Source organism: Malania oleifera, chromosome 13 (genome assembly GCF_029873635.1).
Source record: "Malania oleifera isolate guangnan ecotype guangnan chromosome 13, ASM2987363v1, whole genome shotgun sequence".
Classification (NCBI taxonomy): domain Eukaryota; kingdom Viridiplantae; phylum Streptophyta; class Magnoliopsida; order Santalales; family Ximeniaceae; genus Malania; species Malania oleifera.
The window spans coordinates 25,725,714-25,738,980 of NC_080429.1; positions in this window are offsets into that span (position 1 = coordinate 25,725,714).

Below are 13,267 nucleotides of genomic sequence, written 5' to 3' on the forward strand. Positions count from 1 at the left end.
GTCATTATTGGAGGTTAAGACGAGAATTTATGGTTTTGTCTCACAGCTTGGAGGCAGGAATTCTGTGACGGTTTCTGTGATTTTCCTAGAATGTTGATTTCAGGAAAGCCATGGTAAACTATCGTCGATTTTTGTTTCTGAGTGGTAAGATTGACCTTTGAATTGGGAATAAGGACATTAAGTTGATTGGTTGTACGAGGATAACTTATGGTTTTTAGTTAGATAAATGCATTAGTCGTGTTATGATAATAGGATTCTAAGACTATTTTGTTCTATTTCAGGATGGACCCTGGGAATAGCAATGCACACGCTAGTGATGGTAACGATGCAAGGCCTTCCAGTATAGGCGGCAGTGATTCTGATGTAGTATTATGTAGTGTCGTCCAACAAGTAATGGCAAAGATAGCGAGAAATTTGAGAGAAAAAGGCTGCCCACCAGCTCACCAGGGCTGCACAATCGAGTAGTTCACTCATATGAATCCCCCATCATTTTCAAGAGGAGCCGACCCATTCGTGGTAGAGAACTGGGTCCAAGAGATTGAGAAGACATTGGCAGTTCTCCCTTGCACCTAAGAGCAAAAATTATCGTTTGCTAGTTTTAAGATGACAGGGAAAGCTAAATGCTAGTGGAGATTAGTGAGGTTGCTGGAGGAGCAGAGGCCAGTATGTCTAGTTTTGACCTGGAGTCACTTCAAAGAGATATTCTTCGAATGGTACTTCCCTGCTACTACTAGAAATGCTAAAGCAGCAGAATTTTTGAATTTGACTCAGGGGCACCTGATGGTCTAGCAGTACACATCTAGATTTGTAGAATTGTCCTAATTTGCCCCATACATGGTGCCGGATGAGGAGAAGAAGACAAGAAGATTTGAGGGAGGTCTGAGACTGGGTATTTATGAGCAGGTAGTAGCATTTTAGGTCCAGACTTTTTCAAAGATAGGAGATAAAGCCACAGTGATAAAGACTAGCCTACAGACATGTGCTAGGATGCAGAGTCAGAGGAAGAGGCCTATGCCTCCTGAATTCTGAGCAGGTACCAATCAAGGTCAGTGGAGGAGATATAATGTGGGCCAACGATAGCTAGTGGGATTTCAAGCCCCTCAGGGTGATCCAGCACCCCCTATTTGTACCAGGTGTGATCGGAGGCATTGGGGGGAATGTAGAATTGGGACTAATGTCTGCTAGCGTTGTGCTCGGCCCGACTATATTGCAAAAGATTGTCATGTGCCGCCAAACAACATACCCGCTCCTAATCGTTACCAAGGAAACAACCAAGCACCTCGAGGCAAACAACAAAGAAACACCACCCCTGCATGGGTTTATACACTAACACTGGGAGACGCAGAGGCGGCCAACGATGTGGTGACAAGTATCATTTCTATATTTTCAAATAAAGTTGTTGTTTTGTTCTATTTAAGAGCCACACATTCTTTTAAGTCACTGGGGTACATCAAGTTATGTGGGATAGAAATTCAATTGTTAGACATCGAGTTATTAGTAGCCACACCAACGGGATCAATAGTGATATGTAGAAGGGTACTTAAAGACTGTCTAGTAGATATTCAGGGAAAAATGCTACCAGCCAATCTAGTGGTATTTGACATGCATGGGTTTGATATGATTTTGGGAATGGACTGACTAGCCGCCAACTATGCCAGCATTGATTGTCATAAGAAAGAGGTAGTGTTCAGACCTCCATAGGAGCAGGAGTACAGATTCATTGGGACGTAGGTGCGCTACCCACCACAGATATTATCAACTATTCAGGCAAGGAGACTACTTTTGGAGGGATGTCAGGGGTATTTAGCTTGTGTGAAGGAAGCACCCGAGGGAGGATTAAAGTTTGAGGATATACCAACTGTGAGAGAATTCTCTAATGTATTTCCACAGGATTTACCTGGGTTGCCTCCGAACTGTGAGATTAAATTTGTCATTGACATACTTCCAGGGACGACACCGATATCTAAAGCTCCTTATAGAATGGCTCTAGCGGAATTAAAAGAATTAAAGGAGCAGTTGCAAAAATTACTAGATAAGGGGTTTATCATACCTAGTGTGTCACCCTGGGGAGCGCCAGTTTTATTTGTAAAGAAGAAATACGGGACGATGAGGATGTGTATCAACTATAGGGAGATAAATAAAGTGATAGTTAAGAACCTCATATTAATGATTTGTTCGATCTGCTTTAGGGGACACGGGTCTATTCTAAGATTGATCTTTAATCCGGGTACCATCAGGTGAAAAATAAATTAGAAGATGTTCCGAAAACGACTTTCTAAATTAGGTATGGCCACTATGAATTTTTGGTTATGCCATTCGGACTAACCAATGCTCCTGCAGCATTTATGGATCTAATGAATAGGGTTTTCCATGAATACCTGGACCAGTTTTTAGTGGTTTTCATTGATGACATTCTGGTATATTCAAAGAGTTTCAAGGAGCACAAAAATCATTTGAGGATGGTGTTACAAGTGTTAAGAGAAAGGAGGTTGTACGCTAAATTCAGAAAATGTGAATTCTGGCTAGAGGAAGTTACATTCATTGGACATGTGATATCCGGGGATGGTATCTCTATACATCTGAGCAAGATAGAAGTAGTAGTGAATTGGGTGAGACCAAGGAATGTTCAGGAGATCTGAAGTTTCTTAGGTTCTTAGGTCTGGCAGAATACTATTGGCGGTTTGTGGAAGGTTTTTTCCAAACTATCGGGTCCTCTGACACGGTTAACGAGGAAGAATGTAAAGTTTGAGTGGACCGACGATTGCAAGCAGAGTTTTCAAGAACTGAAATAATAACTCATCACTACTCCAGTTTTGACCATTCCATCAGGAAATGATGGTTTCATGATCTATAGTGACGCGTCTCAAAAAGGGCTCGGGTGTGTGCTAATACAACAGGGAAAAGTTGTGGCATACACTTCTCGAAAACTTAAGGAGTATGAGAAGAACTACCCTACCCATGATTTGGAGTTGGTTGCAGTGGTGTATGCATTAAAAATTTGGAGGCGCTATTTGTACGACAGGAAATGTGAGATCTTTACGGACCATAAAAGTTTGAAATATTTCTTTACGCAGAAGAAGTTAAATATGAGTCAAAGGAGAAGATTGAAATTGATAAAGGATTACGACTATACCATTAGTTACGACCCAGGGAAGGCTAATGTGGTAGTTGATGCCTTGAGTCGGAAGTCAGGAAGTGCGTTAGTATCAGCAATGGTAGTGCAACATCATATCAAAATGGATTTAGAAAGACTTGGTGTGGAGCTAGTAGAGGGTAATCTCTAAGCATTTATTGCTAATATGGTACTTCAACCAACATTACTGGAGAGAATTAAGATTGCGCAAATGCAAGATACAGAATTGGTAAATATTAGGGATAAAGTGCAAAGTGGACAGGGAACCAATTTTAATATTTCAGATGACAGAGCTTTGAGGTTTCGTGGCAAGTTATGTGTACCTGATGATCCGAAAATTAAAAGGACTATTTCAAAATAGGTGCATTGTTCCCTATATATGGTACATCTAGGAAGAATGAAAATGTACAGAGATTTTCGAGAATCCTTCTCGTGGAACAATTTTCAAAGAGAAATTTCCCGAGATGTAGAGCAGTATTTGACCTATCAGTAGGTGAATTCTGAGCATCAGATACCGGTGGGACCGTTGCAACCACTTCACATCCCTGAATGGAAGTGGGAGTACATATCTATGGATTTCGTCACAGGGTCACCATCGACACTACATGGGTAGGACACCCATCAGAGTTAACTACTCCATGGGTAGATTGGCATAGTTGTATATACAGTAGATAGTCAGACTCCATGGAGTGCCAATGTCCATCATTTTTTTACCAATACCTATGGTTCACATCTCAATTCTTGAAAAGTTTACAAGGAGCCTTGGGATCTCAGTTGACATTAAGTACAACATTTCATCTTCAAACTGATGAACAGACAGAGAGGACCATATAGATACTAGAAGATATGTTACGGGATTGTGTGTTAGATTTTGGAGGCAGCTGGATTTAGTAGCTGCCACTGGTGGAGTTTTCTTATAATAAGAGCTATCATATGAGTATTAAAATGGCACCGTATGAAGCATTATATGGTCGAAGGTGCCGAACTCCACTATATTGGGATGAAATGGGTGAAAGACGGATTTTGGGGCCGAAAATTGTACAGTGAACTTATAAGAAAATCAAGCTTATCTAAGAAAGAATTAAAACAGCTCAGAGTTGACAGAAAAGTTATGCAGATACTTGCTGATGAGTGCTGGAATTTGGTGTAGGAGACAATATATTTTTGAAAATTGCACCAATGAAAGGAGTGATGAGATTTGGGAAGAAGGGTAAGTTAAACCCTAGGTATATTAGACCATTTGAGATATTTAAAAGAATCGGTCCAGCTTCCTATAGGTTAGCGTTACCTCTAGCATTGTCTAGAATCCACGACGTATTTCATGTGTCTATGTTGAAGAAATACATCCCAAATCCGTCACATGTAATAAGTTATGAGGCACTAGAGCTTGGTGATACCTTATCCTATGATGAAATGCTAGTTCAGATCTTAGATCATAAAGAACAGGAATTACACATTAATAAAATCCCACTGGTGAAAGTACTCTAGCATAATCATGCAGTCGAGGAAGCCTCATGGGAACAAGAGGAGGAAATGCGCCAGAGGTACCCACACTTGTTCATCGGGACTTAAGTTAGACGATAACATAATAGTCTAGATAAGAATTCAGTGATATGCAAGTATGTTTTGTGTAAGTTCAAGTGCATTTAATTGTAGATTTACATGAAATGGTTTTTATGTTTGAGTGGGTTTGGGAAAGTTTTGATTTGGTTATTGTAATCTCCCAGAGCCGTTTATGTAACCACGGTATTCTTCCGCCATAAGTGAGGGTAATCAATAAAATATCAGCGATTTTCCTCAAATGTTGGTACTAGTGATAAATAACAAATTTTAAGGACGAAATTTTTATAAGGAGAGGAGAATGTAGAGACTCAGAAATTGATAATAATAATAATAATAATAATAATAATAATAATAATAATAATAATAATAATAATAATAATAATCATCATCATCATCATCATCATCATCATCATCATAATAATAATAATAATAATAATAATAATAGAAATTGAGATATTTGTAACGACCTGCTTATCTTATCATATAATAAAGCATAATAATAATAATAATAATAATAATAATAATAATAATAGAAAGGGAGAAATTTGTAATGATCTGCTTATCTTATCATATAATAAAGCATAATAAGTAAAAAAAATAAAATAAATAATAATAATAATAAGGGAGAAATTTGTAATGACCTGCTTATCTTATCATATAATAAAGCATAATAAGTAAAATAATAATAATAATAATAATAATAATAATAATAATAATAATAATAATAATAATAAGGGAGAAATTTGTAATGACCTACTTATCTTATCATATAATAAAACATAATAAGTAAAATAGTCAACCCGAACCCGTGGGTAACGGGGACACCTGTCAAACACAGTGGAACGTAGGTAGCAGTAAATATAAATCACAATCTCATAACCGCAAAGTACATAATACCAGAGTCAAATATAATCCAAAACACGTTGTTTATATACAAACTCCCAAAAATACAAAAATAACTCTAGGATCCCACATCAAAACCTCCTGATCCTAGTTCAAACTTACCCTCCTAATGGGGTACCACAACAAACTCAACGGCGGCCTCGATCCACCGGTCCTTCTGGGTTTTCTGCAAATTATTTAATGTTCGGGGGTGAGACACTTCTCAGTAAGGTTTAAACTAAATACAGCTGTGTGGTAACATGAATATTTGATGCAATTATACATATACAGTACATTTCATATGCCTCAAAACATTCATCATATCATTCTAAATAATCATATACTTTCGTATTTTCTAATAAATCATACAGTTCATAAAATGTCTGATATAACTAATGATACTGAAAATTCACTCAGGATGTATAGCTAACTGATGTCATATATTACCCCCCGTGACGAGTTGTGCAGCTCGAATGCGGGACCCGACAATGGCTGACCGACCACTACCGAGTAAAAAATGTTTGTAAGTATGATGGGCCCGCCACAGCCTGGTTCGGACTGCCAAGTGGACGTCTACAACTCTACACTGAAAGTCACATCAACTATCCATCTCCCACCCCCTTGTGAGGTGGTTAGCATAAGTCTGAACATAGATATCTGATTTGTATAGCAACGGTACCGTGCTCCTATAACTAAACTGAACTATCATACGGGTTCTAATAACATATAATATATGATTATATACTTGTTTAACATAAAAATATTGATAGCATTTTCTATTATAACATACATGCATATATACGGCCTTGCGCAGATTTCTTTCATATCTGCGGCCTTGCGCCGAACATTTCATAAATACAGCATTGTGCCGAAATCATACATAAAACACGGCCTTGTACTGGCTATCAATCTCGGCCTTGCGCTGAACATTTCATACCTATCATTATAAATAAATAATTCATTTATCATGTATTTTGAACTATAATGTACTGCAATATTTCACAATTCCTGAAAACATACTTTATTCATAAAATTACCATATCATAATACTTCTCACGTAAAATAATATTCATGCCACACATTACTATATAAAACCATACATTATATTCTAAAATCATAATTTCTGACATTCCATACATATATATACATTTCAACATAATAGCAGTATCTTCTCAAAGATGCATTTTCTTCATGATATTCTAATATAAAACATGCTTTCCTGAAAATTAATTTGCTAATAAATAATAATAATTTGCATGAAAAATAACTGTTTTAGTTTATTCCCTTACCTGATACTAAAAAGAAATCCCTTAAATGCACTGGTCCTGCACCTGCAGGGTTCCCCATTCATTACCCTGAAAACGACAACTCCCGCAACTAAACTTCAGTATTTTTCCATGAATATCTTTTCCTATAACTACGGCAAGACCAAATTTTGCATAAAAAGTCTTACCTTAAACCAGGGATGAATTCCAACTCTACCCCAACAACATTCCGCTCCGGCAAACTTGGAGAGAACTTCCCCAGAGCATCGTGGTGGCCTCAGATCGTCGATCTGGCAAGAAACGGGGTCGAGATTGAAGAGAGAAGAGAGAGAAATCGTAGAGGGGAGAGGGAGAAAGAGAGAGAGAGAGAGAGAGAGAGAGAGAGAGAGAGAGAGAGAGGAAATTTTTCTTATTTTATGCATTTAAATCCGAGGTTTGCACTATTTATACCATGGCCTTCGTCAATAAGCCACGTCACCTCGTCGATGAGGTCAATAAGGTTACTCATCGATGAGGTCAATAAGGTCAATAAGAGTTCGTTGACGAAGGCTACTGCCTCCTTCTGTTGTTGTTTCCATTTTTCTCTCTCTCTATTATTATTTAAATACCATTATTCCTTGGGTCATTACAAAATCGGTTTGGTGTAAGTCCAAATCGTCAACGTTTTTGGTGGAGCTCAGAAAACTATCGACGATTTTGAGTTACCGCAGCCAGGTAAAGGTAAAATGGTAGAAACTGGTTTGGTTAAGGACCAAATCACCAATGGTTTTTTCTAGGGACAACCATCTATAAATAGCCACAAGTTCATTTTATTTCGAAAATTAAAATCCTCTCCTCTCTCTCTCTCTCTCTCTCTAGGCTGCCGTCATCACTCTCTCTCTCCTTAATTTTTGGCATGATTTCAGCCCGAATTGAAGGATAAATTGTCACGCCCCGAACCCCAAAATGGGACCCAGGGGTTAAAATGTAACCTAACCTGTCCTTGTATCATATAAATCATCACAGATACAGTACAAAGGATGAGGGTCCGACCACGTGGGTTCCCAGGCACCCTAAACACATCCAAACACAATCATATACGCAGCGAAAAAAGGTCATTCTATAACATCATATACAGTACCATACCAGATTCTATACATGAGCCAAACACAGCTCTATCAAAACGTACAACCGGGTACCCAAATACAACTCAAAATGGCAACCCAACAAAAATACAGTCCTAGCACTTACCTAAGCGCTAAACGCAGCATACCGGCCACTAAGCTCCCTACACCAGGACGCTAGTTCCGGTTACTCGAAGGACCTATGAAAATGTACGTATAGCAAGGGTGAGACACCTCTCAATAAAGAAGAACACGGGTTATATCGGTATGTGGCATTTGAGTGTTATCATGACACAACATACACGCAGTTGAATGCAATCCAGTACTAGTTCACACAGTGCATACTCGCACACACACACATGATTAGCAACCCGGTGTCGTCACACCCTTCGGCACGAAGCTGGTCTGTGACATCCGGCGTTGGCCCGGCCAACCCGCGAAGCACAGCGCCACCGGTACATGGCTAGTCCCCGACTCCCATGGCATCGTACCGGCGCTAATCGGTGGATCCACACCCTTCGGCCTGATCTGCCGGTATAGGCTCACGCCCTCAAATATAGAGCCAGACACTTTTTCCTACATGGCAGGCTATAAACACACGCCCTTGGATATAGAGCCAGACACTCTCAGTACCTGGAACAATTTCGGAACCCAATTCCTACTAGCATTTCAACATATCACACACACATGCATGCTCATATAACCAAACAAACCACACTCATTTGGTAATCTAAATCATGGTTTTCCAAACAAATACAATTTAAACAAATTCAAGGCACGGCTATCCCAATATCACAGTATAAATCACACATATACTCGGTTTTCAACAAAACCCAGGATTCAGCCCGTCGCCCCTTTTTTCCCAAAACTACAATAATGAAAAACCCATAGTTTTCCCCATTAGATCCCCCAAAATGAGTATCCAAAACACACACAGGACCATGGACCACAGTTCCACCGAGTCCAATTTTGAAAAGAACCAATATAAACAAAGTTCCCCTTACCTTAACCCTGTATAACAAATCCTGAACTCCAAGGCTCCTAAACAGCGAACCGAGTTCCAAAACTTACAAATAACAGTACAGAATATACTTACAAGACCATCCTCTACAAAACTACCAGATCAGAAAAGAAAACCAAGGCTTACCTCAATTTTTCGCCAAAACCCAAAAACCTCCGAAACAAGATTCCGATCCGTAGAAGTTGTAGAGAATCCTTCCACGATCCTCGTGGTAACTTCAGTTTCCCGATTCTATCAACGATTGGCGAAAAAATCTAGAGAGAGAGAGAGTAGGGAGAGGTTTAAAAAGAGAGAGAAAGAGAGAGAGATTTGAGAAACTTAATGAAGAAGAAAAGAGAATTTCCTTTTATAGCCCCTTGACCCGGGGGAATTCGTCGACGAAATGCTGCCTTCGTCGAAGAATCTTTCACTAGCTTCGTCGACTAATCGGTGGCCTCGTCGACGAATCTGAGATCGCCGATTTTTCTGAGACCCCTCGGCTTCTCCTCGTTGACGAATCTCTGAATTTAGTTGACGAGAAAAACACAGGCTTCGTCGACGAAATCCGGCTTGGTCGACGAATCTGCTCTTTTACAAAAATGTCCCTCTCTTTTTATATATAAACCCATTATCATGGTTCGGGTTCTTACAATCTCCCCTCCTTGCAAAAATTTCGTCCTCGAAATTTGCCATCTCTCATTCACAGATTCATACATACAATCAAACACATAGACACAACTCAAGAACGAACTGGCAATCACCACAGTGCAGTCCCATTATACACATAAACATACATACCCTCACTTATGACGGAGGAATACCATGGTTACATATACAACGGTCTTAGGAGTTCACAATACACACACACTCCCGACGACTAACCACCTATCCCAACCCACAGTAGGATCATGTACAAGTGCTCAAAACAACTGTGGATACTTACGACATATTTCCGTTTCCAGTTCCCAAGAAGCTTCCTCGACCTCGTGGTTTCACCACAATACCTTCACTAACGATATCTCTTTGGTACGAAACTTCTGAACTTTACGGTCCAGAACCTGAACAGGTATCTCCTTATACGCTAAAGTATCCCCAATTTCCAACTCATCATAACTAATAACATGTGAAGGATCTAACACATACCTTCTTAACATGGAGACGTGAAACACATCATGGACCCTCGAAAGTGTCGGAGGTAATGCAACTCTATAGGCTACCGGACCCACTCGCTCAAGTACCTCGAATGGTCCAATATACCTCGGGCTCAGCTTGCCCTTTCTGCCGAATCTCATCACCCCTTTCATCGGAGCAATTTACAGAAATACCTTACCTCCCACTTCAAACTCTAACTCACGGCAACGAATATATGCGTAACTCTTCTACTGACTCTGAGCTGATCTAATCCTCTCCCGGATCAAACCCACCTTCTTAGACGCTTGCTGCACAAGTTCAGGTCCTAACACCTGACGTTCGCCAACCTCATCCCAACACAAAGGAGATCAACACCTCTAACCATACAAAGCCTCGAACGGTGCCATCTCGATACTAGACTGGAAGCTATTGTTTTAAGCAAACTCCACAAGTGGCATAAACTGTATCCAGCTACCACCGAAGTTTAACACACAAGCTCACAACATATCTTCCAATATTTGAATTGTCCTCTCCGACTGTCCATCAGTTTGGGGGTGGAACGCTGTACTGAAAGTAAGCTTCGTCCCCAATGCCTCCTGCATGCTCGTCCAAAATCGAGAAGTAAACCTCGAATCTCAATCAGATACAATGGACACCGGTACCCCGTGCATTCTCACAATCTCCTGCACGTACAACTCTGTTAGCCTACTCAAAGGATAGCTAACTCTCATCAGTATGAAATGAGCAGACTTCATCAATTTATCCACGATCACCCAGATAGCATTTTGCCCGTAAAGCGCTGGTGGCAAACCGGTCACAAAATCCATGAAAATATGCTCCCATTTCCACATCAAAATAAGCACAGGCTACAACGGCCTTGCCGGCCTCTAATGTTCAGCTTTCACCTGCTGACACGTCAGACACTGCTCCACGAACTGAGCAATTTGTCTTTTCATACTAGACCACCAAAAGGTCTCACGCAAGTCCCGATACATCTTTGTACTACCAAGATGTACCGTATACATAGAACGATGCGCCTCCTCTAAAATCGTCCTTCTGATCTCACCATCGTTCGGAACGCACAGTCTAGTCCCAAACCTCAACACACCTCCCTTAGAGATGTTAAACTCTGTAGCCAGTCCCTGCTGTACCTTTTCCCTAACCTCGACCAACTCTGCATCACTAGCCTGCGTGGCTTTTATACGCTCAAATAAGATCGGTTGGACCACCAAATTAGCAAGATACTCCTAATGATCACCAACCACCAACTCTATACCTGAGCTCTCCAAATCCCATCTAATGTGACACTGAGTTAACATTGCAGATACAGCCGTAGGCCCTGACTTCTGACTCAATGCATCAGCTACCGCATTAGCCTTCCCTGGGTGATAACCGATCATGCAATCATAGTCCTTAATTAATTCTAGCCACCGCCTCTACCTCATGTTCAACTCCTTCTATGTAAAGAAATACCTGAGGCTCTTATGGTCAGTGAAGATCTCACACTGCACCCCATACAGATAGTGTCACCAGATCTTCAGTGCATATACAACAGCAGCCAATTCCAGATCATGCGTAGGGTAATTCTTCTCATACTCTTTAAGTTGCCGAGAAGCATATGCCACTACCTTACCCTGCTACATAAGCACACATCCCAAACCCTTCAGAGACGCATCACTATAAATCACAAATCCACCATCCCCCGAAGGAATGGTCAACACTAGAGTAGTAACCAGTTGGTGCTTCAACTCCTAAAAGCACTGCTCGCAATCACTGTTCCACTCAAACTGGACTCCCTTCCTGGTCAATCGAGTCAGAGGTCCAGACAGTTTAGAGACACCCTCTACGAACCGAAAATAGTAACCCACCAGTCCTAGAAAACTCCAAACCTCCTACACATTCTTCGACCTTACCCAGTCGTCCACAGCTTCAATCTTGCTAGGATTCACTAATATACCATCCTCAGTAACCACATAGCCTAAGAACGCAATCTAACTCAACCAGAATTTACACTTCTTCAGCTTAGCATACAGTTTCTTCTCTCGCAGAATCTGTAACACTAACCTTAAATGTTCCACGTGCTCTTTCGTACTCCTCGAGTATACCAGAATGTCATCAATGAATACCACTACAAATCGATCTAGGTACTCATGGAAAACCCTGTTCATCATATCCATGAACACCGCCGATGCATTCGTCAACTCAAATGGCATGACTAAAAACTTGTAGCGGCCATATCTGGTCCGGAAAGTAGTCTTCGCTACATCCTCCGCTCTAACCCTCACCTGATGATATCCTGACCGCAAGTCAATCTTTGAAAAGACTCGCTTGCTCTGTAACTTATCGGAGAGATCATCTATAAGAGGTAAAGGATAGCGATTCTTTACAGTCACCTTATTAATCTCACGGTAATCAATGCACATCCGCATCGACCCATCCTTCTTCTTCACAAATAATACTGGAGCTCCCCAAGGCAAAACACTATGTCGAATGAATCCCCTTTCCAGTAATTCCTACAACTGCTCGTTCAACTCCCGAAGTTCTGCTGGAGCCATCCGGTACAGAGCTTTAGAGATCGGTGCCTTACTGGGCAGCAACTCTATCACAAACTCTACCTCACGATCTGGAGGTAAACCGGGTAAATCATTTGAAAACACATCCGAGAACTTGCTGACTACCCGAATGTCCTCGAGTCTCAACTCATCCCGTGGCGGTTCCTTCATACAAGCTAGGTACCCCTGACATCCGTCCAAGAGTAGCCTCCTCGCCTATAGTGTCGACAGAATCTATGGCGCTGGACACACACACAATCCCACGAATTTGTACTCCTACTCCGCAGGAGGTCTGAAAACTATTACCTTCCTACGACAGTCGATCACAACATAACTGGAGAATAACCAATCCATCCCCAGAATGACATCAAACCCCGACATGTCATATATCACAAGATTCACTGGTAGCAACTTTCCTTGAATTTCCATTGGGCAGTCTACCAACATCTTCCTATAGAAAGATACACTCCCATATGGCGTAATAACAGCTAACACCTTATTCATGTCTCAGGTCTCAATCCCACAAAATTCACAGATACAAAGGAATGGGTCGCACCCGAATCAAACAAAACAAAAGCTTTATTCAAAAGTAATAATAAGGTACATGTCACCACGTTACCTACATGCTCAGCGTCCGC